General features: G+C 33.3%; 1 protein-coding gene and 1 pseudogene across 6 annotated transcripts in view; one reads left to right on the top strand and one right to left on the bottom strand.

Annotated features, from left to right (window-relative positions):
* The window catches only part of SS18 (SS18 subunit of BAF chromatin remodeling complex), a 67,223-nt gene that overhangs the window by 12,134 nt on the left and 35,979 nt on the right, over positions 1-19,110 (top strand). The window lies entirely within an intron of this gene.
* LOC107518426 lies at positions 17,790-18,324 on the bottom strand (annotated as a pseudogene).

The following is a 19,110-nucleotide window of genomic DNA, read 5'->3' as shown; positions in this document are numbered from 1 at the left end:
GAGTCTTCCAAATCATGTTCATTGCCTATATTTTCTCTGCAGAGGATTTGCACATCTCTCATTGGACTTACTGCTAAGTACTTCATACTTTTCGAGGAAATTTTAAATGAAGTCTTTGTTTTTTTTTAAGTTTTCTAACTGTGATTGCTGTTTATATGGAAATGTAATCGATTCTGCATTTCACAGCCTAATTTCACAACTCTTATTTCTGACAATTTTTTCTGTAGATACTTTCAGTTTTCTATGTTCACGAACATATCATTTGTGGATAATTGGTTTTATTTCTTTCTTGCCAATCCTTACACCTTTTATTTCTTTCTCTTGCCTTACTTCTCTGGCTAGGACCTCCAGTACATTCCTGAATAGAAGTGGTGATAGAGGACATCTTTATCTTGTTCCTGATCACAAAGGGAAAATTTTCACTGTTTGACCATTAAGTATGATGTTTGCTGTAGTTTTTTTGTAGGTAACCTTTTTATCAGATTAAGGAAGTTCCCTTGTGTTTCTGTTGTGTTAAGTAAGAGTTTATATCTTCAATGGATGTTAAAATTTATTAAGTACTTTTATGGCATCTAATGAGATGATCATATTTTTCTTTTTTAATCTGTTAATGTGGTGAATTATATTAGTTTACTTTTTAATGCTGAATCAATCTTGCATTCTTATGATTAACCTACTTTTTCATGACCTATTTGGTCATGGTCCTTTTTTAAATTTTTTTTGTCATGGTCTTTTAAAAAAAATTGTTATCAGTTTGTTAAAATTTTAATCAAGATTTTTATGTCTGTTTATGAGTAATGAACCTTTAATGTTCCTTTCTTATAATGCCTGTATCTGGTTTTTATTTTGAGGTTATGCTAGCTTCATAAAATGAGCTGGAAAATTTTACTACTTTTTATCTGGAAGAATTTGCATTGTAGAGCTGTTCTTTCTTAAATGATTGGTATAATTCTTTAGAAAAGCCAATCTGGATCTGGATTTTCCTTTGTGAGAATGCTTTTACTTAATTTTGTTAGTAGTTATGTGACAGTTTATATATTTCTGTGTTTTATGAGTTGTCTTTTTTGGTAAATTTTGCTTTTTAGCATTTTATCTAAATTTTCAAATTTATTGGCATAAAGTTCATGAAATCTTACTTTTCTAATGTCTTCAGGATATGTGGTGATATATTTTTCTCCTTATAACATAGTTTATTTTTGCCTCTCTTTTAAAATATTTTTTTGTTCACTCTTTCTGGGTGTTTGTCATATTTTTAAGAAGTCTTCAAAGAATCAGTTTTTGGTTTTGTTCTTAGTTGCAGCATTTCTCAAGTTTTTGTTCTTAGAATCTCATTACACTTAAAAATTATTGAGGACTCCAAATAGCTTTACATGGGCTATGTATTTGATTTATTTGTAAATTTCTTAGTTTTTAAATTAAATATTTTAATTTAAAAATTGAGAAAAATTTTAAGATATTTATTCTTTTAAAATGAACAATAATAAACCCATTGTGTGTTAATATAAATAACATTCTTTAAAGGAAAAATATATCTTTTAGAACAAATTTAGTGGGATATAAATCACAATAATTTTGCAAATTTCCTTTAAATGTGTTACTTAATAGAAAACAGCTGTATTCTCATATACTTTTGAATTCAATCCAGCATAATATATTTTAGTTGAAGTAAAATAAAATCTAGTCACACAGCTATGAAGTTGGAAAAGGGAAGAATGTTTTAATAGCCTTTTCAGGTTGTTTTGGATAATCTTGATAGTTCAGCGAATCTCAACAAGTGATTTTTTAAAGGTCAGTTTCAATAGGAAATCTGAAACTGTATTACATGTTTCTTAACTCTGGTACATTGGTCTGTCTTGCATTTCGAATGGGCCTTTTGCTCATACATACTTTTGTAACATCAAGTTTTGGTCATTGAGAAAATATAAGATTATTGAGTTATGCACATCTACTAAATATTGACATATTTCATTATATGATACCCTAAACCACATTTGTTGAAATCACCACCAGTCTCATCAGTAAACTCATTTAAGTTTTGGGATACTGTGAAACTTAAGGCAGCAGATGTAAGTTTTCCAAGTTCTCAATTCTTGCTTGAAAAGTTGAATTTGATCATTGATAAATGATCAAATGCTGTTAGTTGTTTTCCAGGCTATGTTCATTTTTAAGAAAATGTCTGCCAAATATCTAAACCTGGGTAAGTATAGTTTATCTAGCAATTGTTCTTTTACGTAAAAATGGCATTCCATGAAAACAGTGCCTAGCTCAGCGAGCAGCTCAATCACAATGTGCTTTTTATCTTATTTTGATTTGCAACATATGCTTATAATGTTTTCATTTTGTAAAACAGAATATTTAACTTAACATGGAGCACTTAATCAACAGGTAATTTTAGTGCTTCAGCAAACATTCTTAAGTGAAATGACTTATTTTTAAACTACTAGTCTGTGGCAGTCAATAATATAATTTTTAGTAGAGTTTGGTGCCTTGACTCATGCTAAGGTTCCAGCAGTTATCTACTTTTTTGCTTTTGCACCATCATTATAAAATCAACAAAGCATAAAGGGCAGACATCATCTTAGTATTGTTATGGAAATATTTTTGAGCTTTTGGACCTCTTAAGAGTCTTGAGAACCACATTTTATGAACCATTGCTCTTTTGTAAGTTTTTGGTTATAATTAGTTTCTGATCTTGTTACTATTTCCTTTTCCTTTCTTTTGGTGTATTCTGTTGTTCTTTTTCTGAGTTTTGAGATGAAAGCCTACATAATCCTTCCATACCGATATATGCATTTAAGGGTAGACATTTCCCTTTAATCATAGTTCGGGTATGTAGTATATTCATATTTTTTCAGTTTCAAATATTTTCTAATTTCCATAGCTATTTCTTTATACGTGAGTTGATACATATATATCTTTGTTTCTAAACATAGAAAATGTCATTTTCTTAATTGCGTTGTCATTAGATAACATTTTGCATGATATCGTTTCTTTGGAATTCTTTGAGATTTGTTTTATGGTACAGCATATGGTAGTCTTTACAAATGTTCCATGTATACTAAGAAAGAATGTATATTTGTTAGCTTCTGAGTACAGACTCCTGTTTATGTTTATTGGGTCAAGTGTGGTAATCTTTGATTTTTTTTCCAACCATTCTGATGTCTTGTTTGTCCTGTCAATTATTGAGAGGTATATGTTTAAAATATCCTAGTATAATTGTGGATTGACTCTTTTCCCTTGTAACTTTTTCAAGTTTTTGCTTACTACATTTTGAGGCATGTTAGTAGATGCATGTATATTTAGAAACATTATGGCTTTCTGGTTCTTTGTAACTTTTGTCATTATAAAAACAATCCCTTTTTATCTTTAATAATACTTTTGGTCCCTATGTGTACTTATATTAGTGTAATCAGCTTTCTTTAGTGTTTGCATGGTATATCCACCTTTTCATTTCCATGTGTTAGAGAAATGGGTCTTTGAGCAGCAAGTAGATTTTTTAAAAATGCAGTCTAGCAAGCTTGATCTTTTAATTGGAACGTTAAATTCATTTATAATGAATCACTCATATATCTGAGTTTAAACTTACTGTCATACAGTGTACTTTTTCTTTATGCTTTTTATTTTTTTCTTTGCAAATTTAGAAATACTTATAATTATATACTTGTTATTCTCTTAGTGTTTCCTGTGCAGTTTGCAGAATGCATCACCAGACAATTCAAGGACCTTTAGATACTTATTTCCATTCATTTCCTCAATGACATATTTGTTGTCACACATTTTAAATCTCTAGATGTTGACCCACAACTGTCCTTTTTTTAAGTTAGTATTCATTAGAGTTATCATCATTGTTACTTGTTCTGATGTTTTTTTATTTTTCCCTTCATTATAATCTTTGTTATCAGATCATTTTTTTCCCTCTTTGAAGAACATATTTTAATATTTTCTTTTAACACTGGTTTGCTGGTGACAAATACCTTTAGGTTTATTTGTTACGTTTTTCTTTTTCAGTTTTCTTTTTTTTTTTTTTTTTTTTTGAGATTTGAAAATGCCTTTATCTCATCATTCTTAAAGGATGTTTTTGCCAGGGACAGATTCTAGGTTGGCAGGTCAGTCAGCACATTAAATTCATCATTCTGTCTTTCTGGCATTTATCTATTGAAAATATGGTTGTCAGTGTGAGTGTTACTATTTTGAAGGTAACCTATTTTCTTTGACTGCTTTGAAGATTTTTTGATTTGTGTAGTTTTCTGCAGTTTCACTATAATACTGTAGGTTTGATTTTTATTTTTAAAATTTTTTTTATCCTGCTTGATCCTTGTTGTGATTTCTGAAATCAATCTGTGGATTGATATCTTTAATCAGTTTTGGGAAATTCTCTATTGATTTTCCAGATTGGCTAACATTCACACAGCCAAGTTTGGGCCTATCTCTCTGGATTTTTTCCATCTCCTGGATCTCGCTTGGCCTGATGATTTTAACTACTTTGTCTGCTCATTCATATCTTCCGACATTTAAAAAATATTTTTTCCAGCTTTTTTTCTTGTCCTCAGTGGAGGGTTGTTTGTCCTACTTTGCTGTTATCCTAGGTGATTCTTTTAAGTATTAGAATTTAAGTATTAAGAATTAAGATTCTTTTAAGTGTTCTGTTTTGCTGTCCATAGAATATTAATTTTATGGCTTCTCAAATACGACTTTCTTTGGAGAGAGAACATACACAGAATGACTGCTATTTATTGGGTCCATTCAATACTTTATTTTATACTTATGACCCTTTAAAATATTAGTCCCTTTCTGTGATTGAGGAAAGCAATTCTCAGTTTAATTAATGTGCCTAAGGGCTTGTAGTTGATAAGTGGTAGCATGGGATTTGAACCTAGGTCTTACTGAAAGCAGTTTGTGCAATATGTTATCAAGTGGTGTTGCTACTAGGATGGAATAGAAATAAAAGCCTTGACTCATTTGCTTTTAAGTTTGTGTATCAGGGTGGAACTTGGCTAGTCTTTACAGAACTTGAATCTAAAATTTACGAATGCCGCAGTGTCTTAATTTGTTTTATTGTGTTGTTTTGGAAGTGAATGCCTTAATCATTTTTTAAAATCTTGTTTAGCATTATTGCTGTATCTACATGTTAAGTTAAAAAAATTAAATGAGCAGGTTTGCTTATAATTTGGGGAATAAACTATAGGTTTAAGTGGTAAGTTAAGAATTTAGCTTATATCACTATAGTGACCTGTAACTCAGTGATTCTTAACCTTTTTTTCTGTTCTAGCACACCTGCAAGATATGACACATTCTCAACATGTTCTCATTAGTAAAATACCTCATTAGTCAGGGATTCTCAGGTCAGAACGTTAAGTGTAGAGAGGGGAACATTTCCCTCTAGAGATTCTTACAAGAATCTTGTGGGAGGTTGGGAAAGGGGTGTAGTTTACAAAATGTGTTCAGGAGATTCGCCATCCCTTCTGCATCCCTTGTACCCAACCAATTGAAATTCTCTAATTTATACTATACAAACTGTGGATTTTGTCAGTTCATCTTGATTTGAAATATGTCTCCATAAAATGTAGAAATGTCTAATATAGCTTTTCAAATATGTTCCATATCTCTTTAGCTTTTATAAAGGACATAAAAATGTTGGGTTAGATCATGTATCTTGAGATTTAGTTACCCATTTCTCTTGCCCTTTCTCAGGAAGGTGGTAATTCTAGAGATGCCAATGTGGTTAAATTGAGCTTACCATAGAAATTCATTATATACAGAATCTTTAATTCAGAATTTACTATTCGATTCTCACTTGTTCTTAAGTTACAAACTCTTACTGAATTTTTTGTATGTTTATTATAGAATTTATATTTCTCCCTATAGATCAAATGAGACAGTAGAAATTACTATTTAGATGGTAAGAACCATCACAAAGGAGAGAGACTCATTTCATTACAAATCTACCATTATTTCACTCATTTACCATTGAGTCACCATTGTATATCATATTTTACTAATGAATATAAGTATTGACATTCATTTATTTCGAAATAGAATTTTTGCCTCTTAATATTTAATTTAAAAATGTATGGTCAAATTATCCTTTAAAAAATGGATATTTTGAGGGTGAAGTTGCTTGGGAAGCTGAGTTAACTAATGAAGAGGAGTTTCAAAAAGAATAGAAATATATTCTTATAGTAAGGGGAACCAAAAAAGAAAAGGGTTAGAGGTGGGAAAAATCAACTAGAAAGAAAACAATTGGATTGGAAGTAAAACAAAAAGTAAGATGAATTTGGTGAAACTAGATTAACAATATGTAATGAATACAATCAATCACAAAAGGGAGAATATACTAGTTACTAACTGTAGTTTTGAGAAATTTTGACCCTGACAAAAGAACTATGTTTTAGGATAATTTTACTAAAGTTTTCCAGAGTGGAAATATAGGGAGTTTTTCCCTTTATTTAGCCCGATGTGAGAATTGGAAATGTGCTCATAATTATATATAGGTTCAATGTTCAGTTTTTTCTCATGTCCTTCAAAAAGATTTATATATCTATAGTAATATTTCATGTGTTTGAAACTAGGCTAGATCTAGGAAGCTTCTCCTATTTGAAAGAAAGTTAATTTAAAAGCAGGAATAAATGGAAAAAGACCTATAAGAAGAAAAATAACTTATAAAGCCATCACACTAATATATAGACATTTTACTTCTTAGTTTGGGCCCTGTGTATTATTACAGAAGCATTACAGGTATACCTAGGAGATAATGTGGGTTTGATTGCAGACTACTGCAATAAAGGGAGTATTGCAATCAAGCGAATATCACAGTCAAGCAAATATTGCAGTAAAGCAAGTCACACAAATATTTTGGTTTTCCAATGTCTATAAAAGTTATGTATACACTATACTGTAGTCTAAGTGTGCAATAGCAATATGTCTAAAAAACAATGTACATATCTTAATTTAAAAATACTTTATTGCTAAAGAATGCTGTCATCTGAGCCTTCAGCAGCTCAGCCTTGTTGGAGAGTCTTGTAAAACATGCAATACCTGAGAAGCCCAGTAAATTGAAGTTCAACAAAATGAGGTACTTGTCTTTAAGTTCGTAACAGAAACTGTTCTTAAACTTGTACATATTGTAACAAGTTTGTTTATTCAATTTTAAGTCCATAGCTGAGAAGCAGTAAATTAGAAATGTGAGAGAATGTATTCAATAGGCAGGCATACATATAAGCATGTTGTCTGACAGCAAAGGTGACATGAAAGGAGCCTGAATATTTATAAAAAGCTGATATAATTCAAAATGTGAATTGCTCCTTTAATATATATCTGTAGGGCCCTATTTTCCTTGGTAAACCTTGGAGGCATCATTCGAATATTGCTTCTTGTAGTTGGTATTTACTTTCTAAAACAACAAACTATTGACATTATTATCATCATGAATGAGGAACAATTATTTGTACAAATAGAAGACTATGCAAGTCTTCTCAAACGTTGAAGGAATTGCAATTCTGAGTTTTAGTCTAATATCAGTTATTGTTCATTTATTTTTGTTGTCTGCTAAGTTTTAGCATATATGAAGTGGTATGCACCAATGGTTTAGGAAAGAATTATGAGAGAACAATTTAAATCATGGAAAATTTTTATTCATTAATTTAATTTTGGGGGGAAAAACTTGGGGAGGAAGTAGTCTTTCTATTGTAATAGTTTATTTTAAGGTTTATAGTCTGGACATATTTCTACAGAATTAAAAATTTTAGAGCTGGAAAGAACCTGGATAATTACGTATCTAGTGGTTTTTTACGTTGGCTGTATGTTTTAAAAGTTTCTTAGGTGATTCTAATGTGCAGCTAGGTACTGAGGACCTTACATTTCTGTGCTTTTTAAAATGGAGTATTTAGTAATGTTCTGAGGATATATAAAACTTCAGGAAAATATTGTGTACCATGAACTATTTTTACAGTGTGAGAAAGTTAATATTATGTTATGAGGATTAAGTAAAACAGTTTACAGTGTCTAGCATGTAGGAGGTACTCAGTAAATATTGAGGACAATGAAGATGAAGGTAGTACACAATTAGAAAGTATAAATGAAAAGAGAAATCAGATTCCAGAGTATTTGAAGCAAGACTAGCAGGATTCAATTACTGAATACATATGAAGAGTAAGGGAAAGAAAGAGTTTGGAGATTTGACTGATAGTGATGTCATTCACTGAGATTGAATGTATAGTATATCTCAATTTAAAAGGAAGGCTGAAAGCCGACTGGAATTGCTTATTTTCTTTCACTTAATTCATTATAAGTTTAAATTTTTTAAAAAATCCCTAATTTAATTAGATTTACTTGTTGAATTTTATATTTATTAAAGATAATTTTTATTCAATAGATGTGTACAAAGAAAAGTCTTGACTATTAATAAAAATTGTTTATAGTAAGTAGGTTTTATGTATTTTTCATTTTCTAAATTGTATCTTTTTGGCAATGCCATACGTGATGTGCTGACTAACATTTGGGCAGTACTTGATTAGCATTGCAGTATACAAGCTTCAGTAAAAATGATAATTTTATCTTCAGGTTTGGTGACTGCTGGCAAAGCATATGTTAAGGTACTTCAATGACTAAAATTTGGTATTATAGAATTTACTGTTTACAGATATGATCCAAGTGAAGTGAAGGAACATATGCTTAGCACTAACTTAGGTCTAGGAAGGCAAATATATAATACTGATGGGGCTTTTGGAACTATTGCTATTCTTGGTTGACCAATCAGGGGTCTTTCATTTGGATTTATGGAAGTTATCTCTATCAGCCATTGATAGTATTGTATATATTTCTCTCCTATTTTTACTAATAATTTATTTCTAATTTATTTCTGTGGATCATTTTTGTTCCTCCTTGTGAAGAACTGTGTTAATGACAGTTATACTAACCTCAGTTAAATAGATAAAGGATTATAAACTAAAAATTATATTTTACAGTGTTATTTTTATATTTTAAAGAAGCATTGAAGACAACTTTATGGTCAGAATTATTTTTAGTTTTACAGTAAATCATTTGAATTTGAGAGTTCATTTACTTATTTACTAAATATTAAGTGCCTAGTATGTGACAGGCACTAGTTAATTAAATTTTGAAACATCACTGAACAAAACACATATTCCTGCTCTCTTGGGTTTTATATTTTAGCAAGCAAGGCAGGCATAATAAATAATTAAATCATATAGCTTGTTAGAAGATGATAAGAGCTATGGAAAAAGAAAAAGTAGAGCAGGAAGAGGTGTATTGAGAATACCAGAGGCAGGGGATGGAATTTATAACATGAAATAGAGTGGTCAGGGCAGATCTCATTGATAGTTGACATTTGAACAAAGACTTGAGTTGTAATGTGTTTGAGGCAGAGGAAACAAGCAGTGGGAAGGTGCCGAAGTACAGCTTTGCCAGCTTGTTTGAGGGGCAACATGAAGGTAATTGTGGCTGGAACAGAATGAGGTACGGAAGTTGGACAGATCTTGTAGGCTGTTGTAAGAACTTTTGTTTTTATTGTGAAATTGGAAGCTCTTGGAAGATTTTGAGTAGAAGAGTGATCGATATATTTTAACAAGCTTATCTGATTAGTTACTGTGTGGAAAATTTACTATAGATGTGCATGGATCCAAGAGGAGAATCAGTTATGAAGCTATTATAATAATCAACATGAGAGATTAGTGGCTTGTACCAATGTGGTGGCAGAGGATTGGTGGTAGAAGTGGTCAAATTTAACACTTGCTGAAAAATACAAGAAACTTATAATAATTTAACTATTTATCCCATCTTTTGTGTTAGTCTTCTTATATATTTTATACTTCCGTGTATGTTTAAATCATATGTCATTGTTACTATTATTTAAATATCAGTATTAATTTATATTTACCTACATATTTACCTTTTCATTCCTTTCTATTAATTTCTCTAGTTCTGTGCTTTAACTGTAGTCAATTTTCTTTAGCTTGATGGATTCCCTTTACTTGTAATAAGTTCTCTCTTTCAACTTTTGTTCATCTGAAACTATTTTTCATACTCATCTGGGGAATATTTTCTTTTAGTATAGAACTCCAGGTTGGTTTGTTTTTATTTTTTTTTTGTCTTAGCATTTTTATTTTTATCTTTTTTTTTTTTCAGTTTTTTTTGGGTGACTTGGTCTTTTTTTTAATAAAGTTTATTATGGTAACATTGGATAATGCAATTGTATAATTTTCAGGGTACATTATAATTTTACATCTGTATAATCTATTGTGTGCTTACCACCCAAAATCCAGTTTCTTTTGGCTACTATATATTTGATACACTTTACTCACTTCACCCTTCCCCTACCTTGTTATATTCAACCCCCTTTACCCTGTCTACCTCCCGTCTCCTCCCTGACCCTTTCTACTAGTCTATAGTCCATGTCCATGAGTCTCTGTTTGTTTGTCCTGTTCATTTGTTGCTTTTAGTTTTATATCCCACATATAAGTGATATCATATGATTTTCAACTTTTTCTATCTGGCTTATTTTGCTTAGCTAGATTATCTCGAGGTCCATCCATGTTGTCACAAACGGCAGTATTTTATCACTTCTTAATGCCTGAGTAATATTCCATTGTATATATGTACCATGGCTTCTTCAGCCAATCATCTATCATAGGATCTTTGGTTGCTTCCATGTCCTGGCCTCTGTGAATAATGCTGTTATGAACATCGATGCGCAAATATCTTTTTGGATATACATTTTCAAGACTTTGGGGTAAATACCCAGTAGAAGGATTGCTGGATCATATGGTAGATCAATTCTTAGTTTTTTGAGGAACCTCCATACCGCTTCCATAGTGGCTATACCAATTTGCAGTCTCACCAGCAGTGTCTGAGGGTTCCTTTTTTCTTGCATCTCCTCCAACATTTGTTATTTCTTGTCCTATTGATTATAGGTATTCTAACAGGTATCTCATTGTGGTTTTGAGAAGTGTCTGTTCAGGTCTCCTGCCCATATTTTGATTGGATTGTTTGTTTCTTGTTGTTACTGAGTTGTATGAGTTCTTGGTATAGTTTGGATATTAGGCCCTTATCAGAGGCGTTGCTTGCAAATATATTTTCCCATTCAGATAATTGTCTCTTAATCTTGTTGACGATTTCTTTTGCTGAGCAGAAGCTTTTTAGTTTGATATAGTACCATTAATTTATTTTAGTTTTTAGTTCCCTCTCTTTTAAGGTCAAATTCATGAAGTCCTCTTTAAGTCTAAGGTCCTTGAGTTGAGTTCCTATGTTTTCTTCTATGCATTTTATTATTTAAGGACTTATATTCATTCAGATGCCTAATCCATTTTGAGTTAATTTTGGTGTGTGGTGATAGACAACAGTCTAGTTTCATTCTTTTGCAGGTGGCTTTCCAGTTTTCCCAGCACCATTTATTGAAGAGGTTTTCCTTTCTCCACTGTATGTTTTTGGCTTTTTTGTTGAAAATTATTTGTCCATAAAAACATGGGTTTACTTCTGGACTCTCGATTCTGTTCCACTGGCCCATGTGTCTGTTTTTCTGCCCATACCATGCTGTTTTAATTACTGTCGCTTTGTAGTATAATTTGAAGTCAGGTAGAGTGATGCCTGCAGCCTCATTCTTTTTTCTCAGGATGGCTTTTGCAATTTGAGTCTTTTGTATTGGTATTTCCATACAAATCTGATGATTTTTTTGTTCAATTTCTTTAAAAAATGCCGATGGGATTTTGATGGGGATTGCATTAAATATGTATAATGCTTTACGTGGTATGGTCATTTTAACTGTATTGATTCTTCCATTTCTTTGTATCTTCTTCAATTTCTTTTAATAGGGTCTTGTAGTTTTCATTATATAGGTCCTTCACATGTTTCGTTAAATTTATTCCTAGATATTTGATTCTTTTTGTTGCAATTGCAAAAGGAATTATTTTTTCCACTTCTTTTTCTGACACTTCGTTATTAAGAGTATAGGAACGCTATGGACTTTTGAACATTGATTTTGTATCTAGAAACTTTACCGTATTTGCTTATTGCTTCTAGTAGTGTTCTTGTGGAGTCTTTAGGGTTTTCTATATTGTCATCCACAAATAGTGACAGTTTGACTTCTTCGTTTTCTATTTGGATGCCTTTAATATATTTCTCTTGCCTGATTGCACTTGCTAGGACCTCCAATGTTATATTGAATGAGTGGTGATAATGGACAGGCTTGCCTTGTTCCTGATCTTAGAGGGAAGGTTTTTAGTTTTTCACCATTAAATATAATGTTGGCTGAGGGTTTGTCAAAATGGCCTTTATTATGTTAAGGTACTTTCTTTCATTCTGTACCGATTTTGTTAAGTATTTTGATCATAAATGGATGCTGGATCTTGTTGAAGGCTTTTTCTGCATATGTCGATATGATCATATGATTCTTATTTTTTAATTTGTTTATGTGGTGTATCATATTCATCGATTTGCTTATGTTGAACCATCCCTGTACCCCTGGGATGAAGCCCATTTGATCATGGTGTATAATCTTTTTACTATGTTGCTGTATTTGGTTCACTAGTATCTTATTTAGGATTTTTGCATCTGTGTTCATGAGAGATATTGGTCTGTAGTTTTCTTTTTTTGCATTATCCTTTCCAGGTTTCAGTATCAGAGTTATATAGGCCTCATAAAATGAGTTGGGAAGTGTTGCCTTCTCTTTGATTTTTGGAGAGTTTGAGAGAATAGGTATTAAATCTTCTTCGAATGTTTGGTAGAATTCACTATTGAAGCCATCTGGTCCTGGACTTCTACTTTTTGTTAGTTTTTTGATGATTGTTTAAATTTCCATACTGCTGATCAGTCTATTTAGATTTTCCAGATCTTCTTGATTCACTCTAGGAAGATTGTAGTTTTCTAAGTACTGGTCCATTTCTTCTAGGTTATTAAATTTAGTGTTATATACTTTTTCATCGTATTGCATGATCCTTTGTAGTTCTGCAATGTCAGTTATAATTTCCCCTCTTTCATCCCTGATTTTGTTTATTTGTGTCTTTTATTTTTTTTCTTTAGTGAGTCTAGCCAAGGGTTTGCCAATTTTATTAACCTTCTCAAAGAAACAGCTCTTTGTTGCATTTAATTTTTCTATTGTTTTTGTATGTTTTTAATTTCATTTATTTCTGCTCTAATTTTGATTATTTCTTTCCTTCTTCTGTTCTTCCTGTTCTCGTTTTTTAAGGTGAAGTGTTAGGTTGTTTATTTGGGCTTGCTCTCATTTTTGGAGATAGGCCTGTTATGATATGAACTTTCCTCTTATGACCACTTTTGCTGTGTCCCAAAAGTTTTGATATGTTGTACTATCATTAGCATTCGTTTCTATGTATCTCTTGATCTCTCTTTTTCTTTCCTTTCTGACTCAGTTGTTCTTCAGTAGCATGTTGTTCAATCTCCATGTATTCATGGTTCTTGCTGATTTCTTTTTGCAGTTGATCTCTAGTTTTATAGCATTATGCACAGAGAATATGGTCGGTATGATTTCAACCCTCTTATATTTGTTGAGGCTTCTCTGTGTCCCAGTATATGATTGAATCTTGAAAATGTTCCATGTGTACTAGAGAAGAATGTGTAACCAGCTGTTTTGGGATGGAAGGCTCTGTAAATGTCAGTTATGTCCAGTTGGTCTGATGTGCCATTTAAGGATGTTTTTTTCCTTATTGATTTCCTGTTTGGATGATCTCTCCATACCTGACAGGGGGATATTTAGGTTCCTTCCCTATGATAGTGTTTTGTTCTGTTTCTCTCTAGTTCTGTTAATAATTGCTTTACATATTTCGGGCTCCCTGATTGGGAGCATAGATATTACTAAGTGTTGGTTATGTCGTCTTGGTGCATGATTCCCTTTATCATTATGAAGTGTCCCTCAGTATCTTTCTTTACCTTTTTTATTTTGAAGTCTATTTCATCTGATATTAGTATCGCTACTCTTGCTTTTCTCTGAATGCCGTTTGCTTAAAATATCATTTTCAACCCTTTCACTTAGAGTCTATATTTCTTTGGAACTGAGTTGTGTCTCCTGGAGGCAGCATATGGTTGGGTTTCATTTTTTGATCCATTCTGCAACTCTGTACCTTTTTATTTGTGAGTTCAGTCCATTAACACTTAAGGGTGATTATTGAAATACGAGGTCTTCTTATAACCATTTTATCTTTTCCTTTCTGGTAGATCGGTGTTTCCGTTGCTTCCTGTTCTTGTGTTTCTGTTTTCTTTATTTTGGATGGCTCTCGTGGGTTTTCCCTGTGGTCCTTCTTGTTTTATGTTTTATACTTCAGTTCTGAATCTTCTGTGTGTGGTTACCATTACAAATATATAAAGGATAGTTTTGTATTTATATGTATATGTGTGTGTGTGTGTATATATATGTATGTGTGTATATATATATGTATATATATTCATCCATTTCTTCTGTGCGTGCTTTATCTCCATTTCCCTTTACAAATTTGGATCTTTGAATCCTCTTTTCAGTTACTGTTATCTCAGTTTGTCCCTACATATGCCAAACGTTCATTACTATCTTGCTATAGCAGTTCTCTTATTATTTAAGCTTATAATGCCCTGTTCTTAGTAAGTGTTGCATTCCTCTGCTTCTATTTGCCTGATATTCACCATACTCCTAATTATGAATTTTTTTTGGTCATTTTGTTTTAGGCGAACCCTTTCAATATTTTCTGTAGTGCAGGCCTCATATTGGAGAATTCCCTTAATTTTTGTATGTCTGTAAAGGTCGTATTTTTCCTTCATCTCTAAAGCAGAGCTTTAGTTGGATACATTATTCTAGGTTGGTAGGTCCTTTTATTTAATAGTTTAAATATTTGATTCCATTCCTTTCTGGCTTGTAAGGTTTGCGTTGAGAAGTCCAAGGATAATCTAATGGGTTTTCCTTTATATATTTCCATTTTCTTCTCCTTGGCTGTCCTGATAATTCTGTTTTTGTTGTTGATTTTTGACAATTTTAATACAGTGTGTCTTAGTGAAGGCCTTTCTAGGTTGAGATAATTGGATGTTCTGTTGACTTCTTGAATTCCAAGTTCCAGCTCATTCCTTAGATTTGGGAAATTCTCATCAACTATTTGTCTGAAAATGCTTTCTAGTCCCTGCTCCTTTTCCTCACCTTTGATAATGCACATTATTCTTGTTTCCTCTCCTGATGGTATCAGCTAGCTTTTGAATTTCTCTTTCATTATTTTTCATTTTTCAATTTCTCTCTTTTTTCTTCCGATTTATTTCTAGATTTCTGTCTTCAATATTACTGATCCTTAATCCTTTCCCTCATTTGGTCAACTCTATTTCCCAAGCTTGCTATTTCATTTTTCAATTCTTGCAGTGTTTTTTTTTTTTTTTTTTTTTTTTTTTAATCTTCAGAAGGTTTATTTGGGTCTTTTTTTAGGGTTTCAATCTCCTTATTCTGCTCATCTAGTTTTTTCAATTCCTGAAATTGTTAATATGACTGGTTTTGGAATTAACTGAGTTTTTTCAGGAGTACCATCCTGAATTCTCTTTTAAGTTGCATATTTCTATGTCTGTAAGCTTATTTTCTGGAGAGTTTTCTCTTTATTTCTGAGATGCCTTGTCGCCTTGGTTGTTCATGGTGTTCAATGGACTATTTCTCCACCTGGGCATTAATGGAAGTGTATTCTGCTCCCCCACTCCCCCACCCCCGAAAGATTTATTATATAAAGGTCTGTCTTTAGCCTGTTTCAAAGAAGTCCCTTTTCTTTTGGTTTCCAGTAGATGGCTTCTAAGCCTCTTGGATCCCTGCTTTATACAAAGCTTTATAATGCCTTTTTATTTTCTGATAGATATTTAATCACGCTCACTACCCTCAGTTTCAGTCCCTGTTAGCAACAGTTTTGATAGCATTTGCTCAGATTTCCCTGGGGATCATTGGTGATCGGTCTCGGAGTGTGTGTGGGGAGGGGCCCTCTAGGTTGGGTTTGGGGGCTAAGCTCAGCCTCAGCTTTGCAACTGTAGTGGGTAAAAATCAACTGTTATTTCCCTGCCGCCCTGTCCTGCTTCTCTGCTTTCTGTCCTGATGACTGGGCCCTGCCACTAGCTGTGTGGAATTCACAACTCTCCCAGGAAGGGCTGTTCAGGGAAGTCTCTGCACCTTCTCCCCTCCCTCTTCTTGTACAGGGAGCTCCAGCGGTTGAAAGAGGCAGATTATTTATTTCTCCCAGTCTACCTCCTCCCCGCCCCACACCCCCCACACACACCCAGGGTTCTAACTTGTGGTAGCTCATATGCGCAGATCCCACACTCAGACATGCTGGTGTGCAGTTGGGTGTTTTTTGTTGAGTTTTAGATATTCAGCTTATGGTTGTTTCAAGGGGAGAGATCTGGAGACGTCTCTCACTCTACCACGTATCCGAAATCTATGTCTTAGCATTTTTTAAATGTAATTTTATTATATTGTTACCATTGTTTCCGATAAAAGAAAATTAGTGGTTAATCTTATTGCAATTACCCTGAAGGTAATGCATTTATTTTCACTGGTGACTTTTAAGATTTTTCTCTTTGACTTTGGGTTTTAGAACTTTGACTCTGACGTGTCGAGGTATGTTTTTTTTCATATGCTGGGTTTTATAGAACTTAAGACATTTGGTAGAGACTCATGTCTTTTGTTAACTTTGGAAAATTCTTTACCAGTATTCTTCAAATATAACATACGTTTAATTTTCTGTACTTTTGTAACTCAAGTTAGAGATGTGTTGGACCTTTTCACCATGTACATGTCTTTACACTTTTTAACCCTTTATACATACAATTCTTTGGTTTTTAGTGTATCCAAAGTTCTGTGCAACTATCACCACTATACAGAATTCTAAAACATTTCCATCACCCCCAAAAGAAACCTAATAATTATTGAAAATCATTCCCAATTCTCCCCTCTGCCCATTGCCTGGCAACAACTAATCAATTTTTTGTCTCTCTGAATTTATCTATTCTGTACATTTTATATAAATTGAATTATATAATGTGTGGCTTTTCGAATCTGACTTATTTAACATAGTGTTTTCAAGGTTTATCTGTGTCGTAGTTTGTATCATGTAGTATGTGTCAGTACTTTATTCTATTATGTGGATGAATGATAGTCTACTGAATGGATATACCACATTTTGTTTATCCAATCATATGTGGTTGGACATTTTTTTCCCCTTTTTAACTGTTATGATTAATGCTTTTATGAACATTTATGTACAGGTTTTGTGTGACTGTATATATTTAATTCTCTTGGGTCTATACCAGGAGTGGAATAGTTAAGTCATATGATAACTCTTTGTATAACTTTTTGAGGAACTGCCAAATTGTTGTCCACAGTGGCTATACTCTTTTACAATCTTATTAGCGTATATGAGAATTTCATTTCCTCTGAATTCTTGCCAATACTTGTTACTTGTAGTTTTTTAAAAAATTATTATTACCATCCTAATGGGTGTTGGCCATTCTTGTTTTTTTGGATGCCTTGTAGTTTTTCTCTTTGAAATAGCTTTATTTGATTAGATACATACTATATTCAAACAAACCACCCACTCTAGAAATAGTAGGTTGTGCCTTTTCTTAGAGCCCCCAGAAACATCTAAATTGAGCCTTTGGGAGACAGTTCCTTCCCCAGAGAGGAGAGTAAAAGAGAGAGAGAGGGGGAGAGAAACCTTTAGATTCCTTGGGGTTTTGGCCAGCCTCATCTGTAGCCACATACTCCACCTTGCCTTAAACCTTGGTTCCAGCTTCTTGGGTCCAGGAAGAAGCCTTAGTCTAGTACAGATCTAAACCAGTCAGTCAGAATCCATCTTCTGCAAAGAATTAAGGAAAGCTTGCCACTCTTTTGGGTAAAAATTCTTATAGCCATTGATCTCATTCTGAATCTGTTTCTGTGTCTTGATAGTTATTTCTCTTGTCTTGGGCCATAACCTTATAGTACTCCCCATGGTTCTGCACGTAGGTAGCATACCTAGGCTATGAGATTCCGAGATAGTGCATTTCCTTACTTTTCTGGGAGGCCTTCTACCTCCAGGTCATTCAGCACATAGGACTTCTGCTGGAGTTCCTGAGGCCTCTCATCTATGTCCACATTTACTCTTACTGAGGAGCACTGCCTTGTTGGGGTCTATGTAGCTAACCCCATGTTGACCAGGTTCTGCCACACTGATTTGGCGTGGTCCCAGGCATGCCATATGTTGAAGCACTTGATCTGCGGTACTGCCTTTGGTCTAGCTTTCTGGTTAAGAGCTTCTGGTTAGAATTGTAACCGAACTACTGCCTCTGCTTCTTCCCTTTGGCCTTGGGCACCAACTGCTCTGAACACCACATGGGCAGCTCTGACTCTGCACCTCGCTCTTTCAGCACATGTAGCCAACTCCTGCATGTTCATGTGTGACCTGGCAGGCTTTTTGGGATATGTAGTCCTCTCTGTAGTTATACAGTGCTGATTACTATGAATCACCTTGTAATTTTTAATTGGATGCCAGACATTATGAATGAACAATTATTATAGGGGCTCCACTTCGTGTTATTTTCCTCCAAAGTATTAAATTTTACTTTGGTAGGTGAAGCACTGTGAGATCACCTTGAGCCTGTTGACAGTTGACTATAAGACTTGTTAGGGTTGATCTATTTCAGTTTTGACCTTACTCTAAGGAGAGGCTTTTCTGAAGTCTCAATAGAGAGCTTGATTTATGAAAACCTTTCTAACTTGGTGGGACTTATACTCCAGTCTTTGTTTTCCTAGCACTGGGCAGAAGCTGAAATCTCTACTCAGCTCTTTTGCTTCCTATCTGCTGTTTTCTCGAATTTTCCCTCTCTTAGTGGTTCTTTCTCTCTTGGGCTTTGTTCTTTAGTTTACAGCTCTCTGGTAGCCAAAAACTCTGTCTTCGCTGTCTGTCCAGTAGAACTGCCACTTTATACTTGGACTTTATTCTCCTGTTATACAGCAAAGTCAAGGAAGGAGCCAAGGTGATTGTGGAGCAGATCTTCTATGCTTCTCCTTATAACTCTTTCTGTTCCTTTTGTGTACATTGCTCTTTAGTGTTTTCAAACAGATTTTACATTTGTCTATTCACAGGAGGGTTAGTTTGATACAATCTACTCTTATTCTGA

This window comes from Rousettus aegyptiacus, unplaced genomic scaffold (assembly GCF_014176215.1).
Source record: "Rousettus aegyptiacus isolate mRouAeg1 unplaced genomic scaffold, mRouAeg1.p scaffold_m13_p_12, whole genome shotgun sequence".
Lineage (NCBI taxonomy): Eukaryota > Metazoa > Chordata > Mammalia > Chiroptera > Pteropodidae > Rousettus > Rousettus aegyptiacus.
The sequence above is the reverse complement of the archived record's forward strand: the minus strand, read 5'-3'. Positions and strand labels throughout refer to the sequence as shown.